The sequence below is a fragment of the Lagopus muta genome, chromosome 1 (assembly GCF_023343835.1).
Source record: "Lagopus muta isolate bLagMut1 chromosome 1, bLagMut1 primary, whole genome shotgun sequence".
NCBI lineage: Eukaryota > Metazoa > Chordata > Aves > Galliformes > Phasianidae > Lagopus > Lagopus muta.
This window is the reverse complement of record NC_064433.1, coordinates 62,633,384-62,649,531: the sequence shown is the minus strand read 5'-3', so window position 1 is coordinate 62,649,531 and position 16,148 is coordinate 62,633,384.

Below are 16,148 nucleotides of genomic sequence, written 5' to 3'. Positions count from 1 at the left end.
AATCTAACTGTTCAAAATGTTTTAGTAAATGGATGCTGTAGAAAATGCTGTGAGTTGTGCAATGTTTAGCTACTTTAGCACAAGTGGCAGGAGTCTGTAAGCATACCTTGCAGACACACTTCATGCAGCTTTGCGCCGAGGCTTTGCACCCAAGAGGGTGAAAAAATATGGTTGTCTTGCACAGGAAGTCAGGTATGAAGATGTCTTGAATTCAGCCCATCAAAACAGAAGGTCCCAAACCATCTGTGTGTGAAGAGGTCAGCTACTGTTTGGGTTTCAGAAATCATATTCTGTCATTATTTCCAGAGATACGGTTAAAGTGAAGCCTTGCTTTGCATGCTAACTTTGTTTTGTAGGGAAAGTTATGTAGATCCTTCACATATTTAAAATCTTCAGTGTGTATTCTAATACTGAATTCCAAGAGATATGTTCCCACAGTGAATTTCTTCCTTATGGTGAATGTTTCTCTGTGGATAAAATTTGGGGAAATAATTTGCATAGGAATAAAGAAAACATTTTAATATAGTTAATGCTGTTCAAAATAATGAATTATAAATGATGGACCCTTCAGTCAAGCCCAAAACAACAAAATCTCCATTTAGTCAAATGGTACTAAGCTACCTTTGCTAGGCATGGCACAGCCCACTTTATAACAGCAAAAGAGAGTCTCATGTTTGTCCACAGACATTAGTCTTGATTAGTACAGTAAATCCATGTTGCATACTCCCCACCCCATCTCCTTCTTCAGATCTGAGGGATCCTGGGTGGTGAGTGAGGGAAGGTGAACACCAGAAAGACTGCCAGGGATGTGCATCTGCAGTCTACTTTGCACTTTCCTCTGCTCTCTAACATAATCATCAGATCTAAGCAAAGAGCAGTATTTAAGTCAGATAGGCCAACTATTCCTGTCACCCTCTTCCTTCCCTTTTTCATTACCGTAGAAGTCTTCTCCTTTATTATATGGGAGAGAAGACATTCAGAGGTTTAGGAAAAAGGATGCAGGCTGACACTATCAGAGTATGCAATGGTAGGTACTCAGAGCCTATATTCAGGAAAACTATAAGAAAATTTTTAAATGGGAGCCATTTAGGAAAATTGTCTTGGCAGATCATATATATCTGGAACCTCTCATTTTTCTCAAAGGAGAAAACTGTACTCCTTGAGTCATGTCTCACAAGAATTGCTCAAAGAGATCAAGGATTTTTCTTTTTATTTAATAGGTTAATTTTGATTGCTGCTACTTCTGTCTTCCTTCAGCACCCAGGTATTTCTTTCCCATTGCAAGGTCTCTTAACCCTTTCCAAAAGCTGCAAGCAATTCCATTCCCCTACAGCTATCACTTAGTCAGCTTAAGTGATTCTATAATAGAATATATTAAAATTCCTATCTTTGAGCTGCCCTGATATATCATCATACAACAGGATCTGTCACTATGTTTGAACATCCTTATTTAATATGTTAGGATGTTATCTGCAATATGTCATATTCCTGTCCCTAGCTGTATCCTAATAAAAAAAATAAAATAAAAAGAAAAAAGCAAGTGCCCAGGCTGAGCAGAGGAGCAAATTCTGAAAAAAAAAAACTGGGAAGCTAACAGTGCTAAAAAGGTCTAAAACATTTTACTGTAAAGTAACATTTGGACTCCACCAATTCCTCTTTCTCTCTTCTCCATAGGATTTGTTCTTTTGGATGGTAGCAGTATTTTTTTAAGTATTTTTAAAGTACTACTTTTAAAATGGTGTAGTAGCCTTTAAAGTAATTTATGAGTGAGCTATGAAACAATATTCACTGAAATACTCAGTAGCAGAACAAAAATGGTGTATCCAGCAAGTTTTATCATAGGTTGAGACAAAGTTACTTGCACTGCATTCCTGCTGCTTATTTTCTCATTGTTGAAGAGTAAAAGATGCAATTATGAGTGCTGTAGCACACACTCAGATGTGTGTGAAACATGTAAATGTGAAATTAATACATCTTACAGTGCTGAGACTTCAAAAACTGTCTCACATATCAAATTAGGATAAAAACTTCTGTGCAGAAGGAAATGTGTTTGTTACTTTTGCTGAGAGACTGAAGCACAGAAAGACAAAGCAGGGACTTTCGCTAAACATAGTGATTATTAAGCATTACTGATCTGCTTTGCAAGTCAGCCACCTCCCAAATAACCCTTCACTGTTTGTCAGGATAGCAGAGAAACATTCTGATGTGGAGACTCCTAGGAAATTTGTATTTGGCTTTGCTTTTAGCATAGGTGCATACATTCATAAAATGAAGCATGTTTTGGTAACCTAACTGACATGTATTTACGTGTTAATTATAAAATTTTTTAATTATAAGCACTGATGGTATTCTGTATGAATAAGAATGGCCATACACAAGAGATAAAAAGAAAAAATAGCTGCATGGATTTAAATAACAAGATGTTAGAAACTACCAAAGATAAGCCAAACAGCAATAGTCAATACAAACATTTTCATTACCTTGCTTGGGAGGGACTGTTAGGCTCCATCTTGCCAAATGATTCTCACCACATCTTCTCTGGGTTTGGGACCTGCACCTTTGGACCAGAACTGACCCACTAGTTTTGCTGTCTTTTTACATTATTCTCAGCCCACTTCTCTCACCTGTGTGAGGAAAGACATCAAGACATTTACTTTAGACTCCAATTTAGAGAAGCCTGGGTTCAAACTCTTTCTCCTCCCAAAACTTTCCATTGATCATTGGATTAGCTACTTGGTGTGCTAAATGAGATTTTTAAATTCATGAATATGAGGAAAAATAATTAGATAATCATGACTTTACTTTCATATCAAGTATGACCAGAGTGCTTAACTTCTACGGCAGTGTTTAAATTGTATCTTGATGCAACCCACATGGCAGTTTTTGGTGGAAAACTGTTTACATGCTTGTAAATTATCAATGCTAGTAATTGACTGTGCTGTTATATATATAGCATAGGACTTTTAATTTTCTATTTGTAAACAGACTGTTTTTCTGCACAGCTCCAAACTATAGCCCATGTAGTCTGAATAAGGTCAGGATTCATACCTTGAGCAGAAATTGCTTCTACAAAGAATCTAAAATTATTTCAAAAATTTAGAATCTGCATTTCATTGTAACCCAAACAACCTGAAAGTTTCTTCTCATGAGCTCTTGTCTTCTCCTTCATCTCCACTATATTGTAACTAGTCTCACATGGTCTAATGACTCAGTAGGAAACCATCAGCATTTTGCACACAATTTTAACACCAGCTAATAAGCCAGGTCAAAAGAAATATCCTACAATGCTGCTGTAACTTTTCAGGAAGAAGCAGACAGAATATGTAACACATGGCAATGAGCTACCACCTCTTCCATCATTCCTCTGTTCCCTGACACATGGAGATTTGTGCAAATGGGGGCAGGCAGAACATTTTTAAAAATACAGCTCCATCCATATTCATCCGGAAGCCACATTTTCCTGCATACTGGATTTTTGGTTTTATTTTATTTTGCCAGTGTTCTGTTAGATGTAGTTCTGATTATAACCTGACCACCAAGCTCCCCAAACTGAACTTTTGCACTGATTAAAAGTAAAGGCACTGTGTTTATGAAAGTCGGCAAATCTGTGAGTCAAAAGAAGACACCTTACCAAAGGGTCAGAATTTGATATAAGGAAGAAAATGTCCAAAAGCATGGAAAAAATGCTACTCCTTGGGTAAAGAGATTCCGTTTCTGAGAAAAATCGTGCATTAATAATTCATTTCTTTACAGACTTTCTACTTTTGACTCTAAGGAGGTAAAATAGTTTGAAAGCCCCATAGAGGTGGGGGAAAATATTATATATTTCCTACCTTCAGCATGTTTTAAACCAATTGACCTCTGTATGGTGTGAAGGCCTGTAGCCTTATGGAAGAAAACAACTCTGAATGCCCAGCACAAAATTTAATGTCTAGAAGGTGGGAAGGAAAGAAAACAAAGAAGCTACTAAATTGTTGCCTCAATTCTTGTGTCTTAATTTATAACAACTTGGATCAAGGGAATGAAGAGTGGAAGGTTACCTTAGTCCAGCTTTAAACTTTTCAACAAGGATCACGGTTTCACTTTAATATACTTTCCTTCTCTACTACTTGTCCAGCATGACATAGTGCACATGGTGGAATGTTTAACAATTGTTCTCTAATTCACTGTTCCTCTCCCAGTTTCAACTAACAGGAAAACCCCTACATGGGCATTGCCTACTTGTAGCTTGTGCTGGTACACATTTTAAATTTTTCAATATCGGATAGATGCACCAACTGGATTCATGAGCATTTTTATACTTCTGCATTACCTCTTGGACAATTATTTTCAAAAGATTTCTTTGTCTTTCGTTTTGTTTTCTTTGCTTATGTTTTTGACGGCACATTTAGATATTTGGGGAGTGAGATTAAGTGTTGAGTAGGGATGATGTGGCTGGAATATTAATACTTTTTACTTTCTTATACAAACTAATACTGTTTCCATTAATTATTGATTATTTTTGTTGAAAACAAGTGTTTATACAATGCAGTACTTAAAAACGAATCATCTAATTTGAACTCTGGTGTCCTATTCTGGCCAAAAATTAAGTTCTGTAGAATGATTATTTACATAGCATGTAGAAAGATCATTTGATCGTTTTCACTGTTGGTCTTTGTTTCATGTTTTTCACTGTGTGGCACTCCTTACTGTAGTATTTTACCATTTCAAAAGCATTAGATTACCTTCAAAGAGCTTTGTTAAATTTCATAAGAATTAAAGAGTTACTAGAGGCAAAAAGACAGGTCACAGAGAAATAAAGTGATAATCTTAAGTTCCATCCAACTCTATTTGTTAGAAATTAAAATTCTTACCAATTAGATATATCTTCATAGTCTCCCAGTAGTTACACAGACCAGGCACATTGCAATATACAGAACTCTCCTTTAAAAATACCGTGACACTATAAATTGATAGCTATGGATCATCACAATTCACTGTTGAAAGAGCTATAGGTGAAGAGTCTGTCTTATCTTTAAAGATCAAACCTTATGTGTGTATATATATATATATATATATATATATATATATTTTAGAACACCAGCATTTACTTTAGATTCAATCTATAAACTTCAACAAAGGCTAATATTTACATACCTTTTGTTTTTATTTTGTCATACAGAAAGCACTACCAGCACCAAAGAGAGGAAAATGCCACCATAGTCAAAAAGTAATAAATCTATTGAAAAAACATGAAAGTAATTTCTCACAGTACCCTCACTGTATATATACTTGCAAATTTCACCCACTAGAAGTATACCACATCACAGTTTTATCAAAAGCAGAAAAAGACACTGCAAGTTTTTAAGCTGCAGTATTAGTCTGTTATAGATATCTGCATTTCAGATTTGTTCTGGAAGGAAAATTAACAAAAATTAAAAATTAAATAAATGCAATCTAGTAGGAAAACTTGCAAATTCTTGCCAACAAAGCAGCCTATGATATTCACACTTCAAAGAAAACACACTGGTTTAGTATAGAACAGGCAGTGAAGCAAAATACATGGTCCTGTCCTCTATGTCTTTATGATATATAATTTTTGCAGTCAACATAGTAATTGTTTTGTTCTTTAGCTTGATAATAGCATCAAATTCTTTTCATTTAATACGTGTAGGAGTTGTGAAGTTGTGTATTTCTGCCCAAATGTGTTGCTATGTAGTGGAGTACAGGAAAAAAAAAAAACAATAAAAAAAATTTTTTTTTTTAAAAGCCCATTTCAATATAATCATTTACAAAACACTGTAAAATTTAAATGAGATGTTCCTAGGTAGAGTTGCACAAATCTGATCTTAAGAGGGAACAAATCATAATCAATACAGATAGTTTCAAGAGCAAAGTTGTCAAATAAGAGTTAAAATGGGTATGGATATATTTATTTTTACAGACATGGAACAATTGATAATTTAAAGTGCCATTTGAACCAGGTAAACTGTAGAGATTTCTGCTTTTTCATCTTGAGTTTTTACAAGCAAAACACAAAAGGATGAACCCCAAGCACTGACCTTCACAGTTTACTCTTAAACTCATTTTAACTGTTCATGGCTTCTGCTGTTCTCATACCAATCACATCCTAGTGCAGTCTCTTCCCTTCCCTAAATAAATTTTCCTCTTAGAGAAGTGGCCTTTTTACCATCCATATTTAGTATCAAGTATAATTTTATTAAATAAGGTTTTGGAGCCAGTATATCCCCCCAGAACTGCAAAATATAAAGCATCTGTTACAGAATGTGGCCCCAAAATACTGAACTGCTAAAGGTGTCATGATTTGCCTTTCAATTATTCCTGCAGGGCATTTGAGCCAGATCAAAAATTTTGAGCTCAAAATTCTTCTGACAAAAGTGGCTTGAGAAACTTAGCAAATGCAAAAATGAACCAGGTGAACATGCTCTGCAATACTTTACTACGCATATGTACCTCCATTTAATTTTCATGTGTTTAAACTTGACAGAAAACAAGTTCCTTCTAAACTGCAGACTACATTTTCCCCTTTGATATTTAGGAGAGTTTTATGCCTTGAAATGTGCTGCAGATGTCCAGTCCAGGGAAGAATTACTTGGTATATCCCAAGGTTCCTACTTTCTAGATATTTTGTATGATTACTGTAAGGCAAAGATATGACTCTGACTTCAGTTATGAAACAGGATGCAAGGGAATGAAGAGCCATCAAAAATCTTCCCCTCAAGAGAGGAGTTGGAAGTAGGCTCAAACAAGGGGTCATTCATTACAAGTATCTCAGACCTTTGGATGCTAAACAGTTGTAAAAAACCACAAACTAAACAAATAAAACCAGAAAGATATTGATTACTAGTAATGCCTTCATACTTTGAAAAGGTTTGGAATTGGTTTTCTACTTACTTTTCCATAGATTTTTTTTGCACATCAAGGCCGTTTCACAACTATTGTGTTTACAACCATCAAGAAAAAAAGAAGAAAAAAGAAAATCCTTAACAGCTGCATCTGCTGGCAAGGACAAAATGTGTACTGTCACTGTGTTTTGTAAACAACACAAGGAGCAAATTGGTGAGTGTGCTAGAGCTGACAGGCACAACATAACAACTGTATTAAGGAACAACCACCCAACTTTGCATAAAGCCTCTTCCAGCACACCTGTGCTAGAAGAATTCACCTAAGGAGGGAGACTTTTTTTGATCTTGGCATTTAATATTTTAATTTCAATATATGTTGACAAAATAGAAGTGAAAGACCATGTCTATTTCCCCCTTCCCTCCCCCCCCGAAAAAAAAATTACTTGGCCTTTCCGCTGTCCTTCCTTCCTGCTTCTTTTTATTTTGATGTTTAGAACTAATTCTTCATCCATCAATGTAGAAAAATAATATCTTCTACAATGCAAAACTACTTCAGTTATACCTGAAATTTAGCCCCAAAGATGCCATCACGCATTTTTTACTAGTCTTTTTCTAAGTGCCACCTTAGTATGCAGCTTCAAGTTATCAGAGATAGGTGAATTCTGTGATTCTATTCTATGAATTGTAGTAGGGTATGTGTGTAGTGATATGTGCCTAACATAGAAGGCAGATCTGGAAAATGCAGATGCATATTAAAAGAAGAACCCAGAGAAGGAGGTTACAGAGGAGGGACATACATAAAAGGAAAATAAAGCAACTAAATGGAGTAAAGAAACAAATGAGGAAGAAATAAAATCTCATAGAAGAGACATATTCTGCAACAGAGTGATAAAAGCTCTTCTGGATCGTGGAAAAGGTGCAAAGAAAGTGAAAGGTCTGACCATAGAAAGCAGAGAACCCAATAAAATGGAAGGATATGAAAACATAAGGAGCTAAGTAGAAATACTGAGTTAATAATTTAAAAATTCTAGGATATTTTTTATGGCATAAGGACTGTTGGACAGGAAAAAACAACTGAAAATGTTGGTTATAAACATTGTTTAAAAATTAAGAATGAAACCGTGCTGTAATAAAAATGAAGAACATGAAAAGATAAGGTTACACAGTGATTTCTTCCATGTCGCAAGAGGTTTCAGCGGTGATAGGGGAAGAAGTTGAATACCTCAGGGAGGTTTCTGGATGATCCTTTTATATTCTGCTTCAGCCAAATTCTCTGTCTCAATCTGGGGAATGGATTGAGTCAAGTGCGAGTGCTTCTTGCTTTTGTCTTAGAAGATGACTAGAAAGAGGAAGAGTAGTTTAGTAGAGAGACTAACCTTAAGAAAGATGCTTATAGATGAGATTAATGCAATGGACTAGAGAGAGCTCAGCAGGATTGTCTTAGCCTTTGCCTAGGGAGAAGTATGGTTTACTTTGGATTTGATCTCAGAGTTGGGGACAAACATGCCCTTTCAGACAATCTTTTAAATCAGGGCCACTCTCTTGCCTTGAATCATCCTCCAGCCAGATCATATTGTCTTCATCTTATCTTGGACAAAGCTACTGGTTGGCAGCTGTCAACTGGGACTCAACAAGGTCAGAGGTAGAGCTAAAAGAATGTCAGAAAAGAGAGGAAGCACTGGAAAGAACAAGTGAAATGAGGAAGAGAAAGCCAGATGGGAAGGAGATATGAGAGAAAAAGAATTAGATCAGATTAAAAAAAAAAATTAAAAAAAAAACATGATAAAAGTGCTAATCATACATTCTGGTTGTGTTAGTGCATGTCATCATCATAAACATTATTTTTCTGGTCACAATTATGTAGAAAATACCAAGAGATTGACACAGCACGAATTTAATACCAAATATTCTACACAGTTAAAAATGTAGTTTCTAGTAGTCCGTTAAACCTAAGGAGCAGACTTCAAAAGTGTTCATATTATAATCAGTTATGAAGAGCTTCAGATAAACATAAGCAGTTGTCTGTCTTCTACTTTGCTCCCATCTACCTCAAAATTGAAAAACAAATATTGAAAGAGAGGACCAACAGAATAATATCTAGATTGTCACAGCAACTCGTGGCAGAAATTTCTGTTCATTGGCACATCCACAGTAGTCGTGGATTAAAAATAATAAATAAATAAATAGCATTTAATAAAGCTTTTGAAAATGAAATTAGACTACAAGGCCATTTGTGTAATAGCAAAAATAAAAATGCTAAAATTTATGAGCTTTTAGAAGTGCAGATAAATATCTGAGATGAGGGATCCATCTGTGGATTTGATTTCATTAATACTTTGTTCCTTTCTTACAAAAGAGGTATCATTTAAGAGCAGTTTTTTTCTGATGGGAAAAACATGTTTACAGCACTGTTTAGAGTCTCTGGCTTTATGTGAAAAAGCACAGAACTGTGCTCTAAATTTGTGTTTCCAAGTAAACATCTAGTTATAAAGACAACATTGAAAAGAAACTAATGAAATTCCAAGGTGCTCTAGGATGGCTGTTTTATTCTGATCAGTGGTAGATTGCACTATTGACCAAGTGTCAGACACAGAGCGATACAGTGATTGAATAAAAGTGTATACATAATCGGAGCAGAGAACTTTGCCAGGACTAGCTTTGTTGCTTTTCCTCTAATTCTGAGAGAAACCCTCTTTCATTTCCCCTTCCTCTCTCTTTGCCATTCCCCCCTCATTCTCTTGCAGAGTGTAAATACATTTTACTTTCACTCCCCCCTCCTTTCTCTGTTGGTGCCCCCGGATAAAATAATGCAAGGTGCCTTAGCTGGAGACACTGATGAAATATTTGCAGACCAGATATTAATCTGTTATCAGTTCTGTAGGTGTGAGATGTGATGGGGATGACAGAGGATCCCACTTTGCAGGCTTTAAGTAATTTGAACCAAAGATATTTAGATCTGTCTTTGGACACTGCAAATCAGTTATTATGGGAGGGGAAAAGCCCTTGGGAAGCCTACCTTGAAACATATTTCAAATGCCAGGGGACTTGCATGAAAATTGGGTAATGAATGAAATTCTGATTGCAGAAAAATCACCTAGGGACGTGACTGCTGTTGCATGCCACTGCTCTCTATGTAAACCCTAAATGCTTAATGGTATAAACTTCTGTGCTGCAGATTTTGTAATGCATTCTCTCCCTCAAACTGCTTTTTTCCTCTTGGACGAGGAGGGTGTCGGGTGGAATACTAGTTTTGTCCACTGGAAGATGATAAATAATTCAGCAGCTGCTGTGATGGTTTAATAGTACACAAGACCAGGTGTAAAGGAAGCAAACTTTCTCACTGGGATGTGAGTTACCCCACCAGAGAAGTAACAATATGTCTGTAGCTAAACACTTGCCAGGTCTTAAGTAGTACACATTCACTTTCCAAGAAGAGAAGGCATCTCTGTTACTGCATCCAGGATTTATTACAAAGTTCTTTGTCAGGATTTTGTTTGAATGGAGGGAATTTAGCTTCTGTCAGGGACAAAAAGACTGAACTCTAAAAGTTGTTTAATTCTTGGAATCACTCTACTACGGTGGACAATGTAGTAGAAGTGCAAGATACTGCTGGGTCTTCTGAGCTATTGTCTTTTCCAAAGCATTTAAATTCTAGATACTGAGGTTTCCTTTGCCACCCCTGCCCTGCATGTCTGAGTTCATAGGGTTGCATGTTGCCCACTTCAACGTCGGCCCTGCAGAGCTTCCTATCCATGTGGTGTCGAGCCGTCTCTGTCAAACTCCATGACACCTACTGACCTTTTCAGACTCAGACAGCTCAGAAGACAAAACATGCTCTCGTTTTGCTCTCTTCTTCTATTATTTCATTAGCAGAGGAATAGTGTTAGAAAAATTGCAGGGAAAAAATAGTGAAATCGGGAATTTTGACTACAGAAAAAAAGTACATTTAAAAAAAAAAAAGGAAAAAGTCAAAAGGGGAAATTCTTCCACGTGTGTGCAAAAGACCCAGCATTCAGACGGAGCAGGTACAATATTACAATTCTTAATGATTACTGCTAGGTATTAAGCACATATTTTTTCTAACTGAAACATTTACAGTGCAGGTTTGATGAAGAGCAACTCAGCATTACTTGCTACATTTTTCTGTATGAAGGAAATGAGGTTTGGTGAGAGAACATCTGTCCTCACTCTTCTGGCAGTTCTAGCTTCCATTTCAAGTGCAAAATGGAGAATTATTTTCAAAATAAAAGCATATTTTCTTGTATCACTGATGACATATTAAAAAAATAATTTAAAAGCACTTTTTTTTTTTTTAATTAACACATACATAATCTCTCTTTCTCAAACTGAATGAGTACAAAATCGAATCCATCTGCTCCAGACAATGACAGGAACACTGGCCAGAGTGCAATACTTGTTGCCCAAATCTGCTGCTGTAATTGCTAGTCTGCAGCAATTTGTATTATATGCCAACAATTTTATTTGTCACTATATCTTTTCATCTCTCAACCGAAGTAAAAAACTTGTGATCGTTTCAGTGGCATGCTAACCCTGAAAATCTTCAAAATACCTGCAACAAAAAGAAAACATTTGATTTCTATATTGCAAGGGATATAAACACAGCTAATATAATTAAGCCAAACCGAGGTTTTAAGAAAGGCCAGCCAGTCAGTATAATTCCAGTTCCTGCATTCTGTATTTCTTACCATTTCTGGACGTGCAGGAGAGGAAATGGCAGGTTTGTTTATGCCATCACTAAAACATGAATCTAGGTGAATCATAATATATATATATATATATGTGCATTTATCTGAACTTCTAAAAAGATCAGATTCACTGCCATATCACTCACTTTGTATGCACTTTGTGGAAATATGAACAAGTAAATTCCCATGGCAAGAATGTTTACAAAAAAACAAGTTTTAAATATAAATTGAGGCAGTTAAGGAAAGTAAGTATCCAGAGTATTAAGTGCCTGTACTTACAGTTGACAGGCGACTACAATCTAGCACTAGCACAACTACAATCAGTGAATTAATTTTTTTCTTCTACAGCATATGATCCATTTGATTACACAAGTGTTCATTTTCAAGTCTGTACCAGATCAGCACAGAATTGGCTCCATATTCCAATGCAACCCACTTTGTTTTGCTTCTGTTAATGTGTATGCAAACAGTAGGAGAAAGTTACCAGAGGTTTTTTCTGGGTATAATCCCTGGGTATAATCCCTGATTATTTATAGATGTAACATATTTATTTTCCTTCCCAGGAAGACAAATGTGGTGGGAACCATAGAGAAGAATACAATGGATGGTTACCATCTGCAAATCTGGTTTTACAGTGTTGATGTATTTGTTGTATCTTAATCTCAATGAACATAGGGTTTTTTTTTTTTTCTAAACAGCAGACTCAGGATTTCTACACTCATCTGAAATTAATTTCAGCACACATTCAATTTTGGTTATGATCATGGACATTTTGCCCAGACATTTTCGCATAAACAATTCATTTATTTCACTCGTGCTCAGAAATATCTACTAGTATATGAAAAAAAAGCAAATACAAATCCATTTTCTATTTTGTTATTCTAATTTCATAACTTATATTAACTTTCATGAAAGTCATTCACTTCCATGTGGTCCCCTACCAGAAGCTAATTATATAACTTAACTCATTTTTATTCCAAGACAGAAATGACTAGACAGATATTTGAATTATATAAATATAAATACAAATATTATATATACCTTTATGCATTATCTCAGAAAAAAATGATGGAGCATTGGGAGATATGCAGATGGTCCAAAAGGTGGATGAAAACATCCAGGTATTTGTTTTCTAACAATTTTCAGAAGTACTGTATTGCTTGTTTTTGTTTTTGGCTTTTTTTTTAGGGGGAAAAAAAAAAAGTGAGAAAAGGATGTATCTAAGTCTGTGAGCTTTTATTTAGGTGCATAGGGGAAGAGGCTGAATATAAATTTAAACTTTAATGTGACCCTCTACCAAGGAGTAACCAATCTCTTTGTACAGATGTTCAAGGGCAAGCATCTAATTTGTACTGGTGTCAAGGACAGGCAAAAATCTCAACATCTTTCAAAAAGAAGCATTTTCTCCATGGATGTGAGTATCACCAGGTCCAAGGGATAGAGTCCATGTGTTATAGACAGTTAATGGGCTGATCCCCAGAACCGACTCCACATCAGCATTTTGCTGTGTTGTAAGCAAGTTAGGGGAACTTCAAGTTTACATGCCTCAATTTCCCCATCTGCAAAATAAATGCAATATTTATTGCATTACAGAAAATAACAGGAGGCTGCTGTCGTGTCGATAAGTGGCTTTGAGATCCCTACATAGATGCTGACTTGGCATGTAGGTGTATATTTACACATGAAGATGTACTCTATTGTTATAAATATTGTGCATTGCAGGCAGCTTGCATTATCAATTTAATGTACACCAAGATTCAATCAAAGCTGTTTAAGACCTTAAAAAAGACATTACTCTGTGTACATTCTGATAGGCTAAGTGTTGATTCAGCCTACACGCATGCACAAATAATATCTTGAGTCATTAGGGTCTAGGTTTTTTAAAAAGCAGTTTTCAAACTTTCAAAAATCCTTTCTATGTATGATCTGTGAGTTACCTTCTACATTCGAAGCTGATAAAATGCAGGAATGTTCACATTCATGAGACAATAGCTTTGACTGAATGCTGTAAAATGAAATAGTCTCTTTCAGTTTTTCCTTTCAAAAGGAAAATTGCATAAATAATACATTTGGGCCTTGCAATACAAAACAAGCACAATAGCTACTTTACAGCTTTCATCAAAATGAAGGCCATCTTTTTCATTTATATTATGGAACTGGTAATACAATATCATCATCTCTGATTGGCTGAAATCATCTAGACGGTGAGCTCTCCTTTCCAGATAATGCCACTTGGTCCCTATGTCAATGGAATGTGTAATAGTGGGACATATAAGGCAAATTTTTTGTCATTGGTTAGCAATGAAGCTTTAAAAAAAGTAATGATGGAGATTTATTGAGAAAGAAGAAATGCTTCTCAGTGAAAAGGAGTAAGATGAGAAAATCTGAAATTCTGTTCTCTTTGACGACGTTTTGCTTTCATATCTGTTCTCCTTTGCATTCTTAATATGTACTGTTTCAAGGGGAAAGGCTGGTTTAACCTCACAAGGACTCTGTAATAAAAAAGTATATCGTTAATTTCCTGTTAAACATTAAATAAAAGTCATTTGACCAGACAGAAAAGGAAAAAAAAAGATAAAAAGGCATTTGGGAGATGTTGCAAAACAGTAGAAGTCAATGCTGGAGGTATGTTCTCCATTCCCACTGCCATCCTGAGGGCCATTTCCTCTGCCCCACACTCTCAGCTGTGCTCTGACAGCTGTCTTCATGTCCTCATCCCACTGTCATTCTTGCCTTTCATCTATCGTATCCTTACTACTGGACTAGAACTGAAACTATTCTAATCATGGAGTACAGTAGATCACACAAGCCTATTCACAGACATCCCTAAGGGAATTCTCAAGCCTTCATGTTTACAGACATTTTGTGTTTACCTACCAGTTTCTTACATCATGAGAGAATAGAACATTCATGCTGTACTGGCATTCTTTTCTTCTCAAATGTATCCATAAATTGTACATTCCAAGATGAGTTCTCTCCATCGTGGTGACTTTTCAGAATAGGGCATGCACTTGTAATGAAAACCAAAGCAAATTCAGACAAATGTTTCAGATGTCAGCCAATGGCAGGGACTTTGCAAAGCTGCCTTTTTGACTTCTGAGAATGTCTATACAAAGAAGAAACAGCACTGGTACAGACATGGCAGTTTGTATTTTCTATCAAGTTTGGTTCCAATCTAGTTCTGTCCACGATGCAGTCCACTGATTCACTGTACAAAGGAAGACCATTGCTTTATTTGGAGACCAGCCTGATGGACTAAGCTAAAAACAAGATGTATTTGACCTAGGTGAAAAACAATCCCTGGAGAATGATTTCTCCTCCACTATGCCTCATTTTACAGTGTAGAATGGAACTTAGCTACCCCGTGAGGGTTTCAAGCATGGCTTGCCATTTCTGATCTATGGCATTATGCCACTAGATGTTGTTTAACTGAACTCTAGTTTGCATGAGATGGGAGATTGCTACTAAACTTCCATGGTTAGTGCAAATCCTATTGAGTGCTCTGTTTCTTCTGCACTTAATCACTCCCTTACTGACCTACAATTCTATTTTCTGCAGGAACAGACTTCTCTTGTTCTGTTTATTGAATTCAGCAGTATGGGTTCGTAATTGTGTCTGCCCGTCAGATGAACCAAAGCAAACTTTCTATGCATGCACTGAATTTGGGCATTCTAAATCCATATCTGGAAACTGAACACTGGCACATCTTCTGTGCAAAACTGCAGCTATTAGATGCTATTTGAATGCCAAGGTCAACTATTAAAATTATTCTCTCCTTCATATCATTACAGTATTGTACTACAAATGTCATCAGATTGTGACATAGACTGTAAGACCATAACATTAATTTTCATCTGGCCTGCAATTATATTTCTTTCAATGCAGAAGTGTAAGTTTTGACTCGATAAAGAATAATGCTGTATCAGTGCCTGAGCAGGAGATTTGTATAGGAAAGATCCCAGGTGTTTCAAATTCATAAAGAGAAGCTTGACACTTGAAAAAAATGATCTGGGTGCAGATCAAGTACTGGGTGCAGATCAAGTACTGAAATGTACTTGCTGAGGTATAAAACTTAAGTGTTTGTGATTAAACAGCCCATGGCCTGTTTCACAAAAGGTACCTTCAGTGCAATTCTGACTCTACAGATATTTCTCCTATATCTAGCTGGACATAATACTCATTTTTTCTATGCCCATCCCATGTCCTGCTGCTTACCCTGCAGCTATTTCTTCTTTCCCTCTCTCTTGCTTTTGTACCATAGGTTGTATTGCTTTTCTATTTAGGCTTACTAGCTGGTCACCAAGTGCAACTTTAGAATTTGGCTGCTAGGTTTCCTTCACCCAATTTTGGAATGCAAGTAATGTATGAAACACTTCAACTAAGCTAAAAATTCCTAGACTGCTTCCCACCACGTCAGTCCAGCATATTACTGTGGTGCAAGGGCAACATTTCCTAATTCTCATCATTCCAGACTTTTCCTTTGGTCCTGAATTGACATGGCTGAGGACACAAAAACCATAACAGAAACACATGCATTTCCCATTAAACTTCTGTCACTTTTGCTCTTCCAAAAGCTTCTTCAGAGTTCACTCTTACC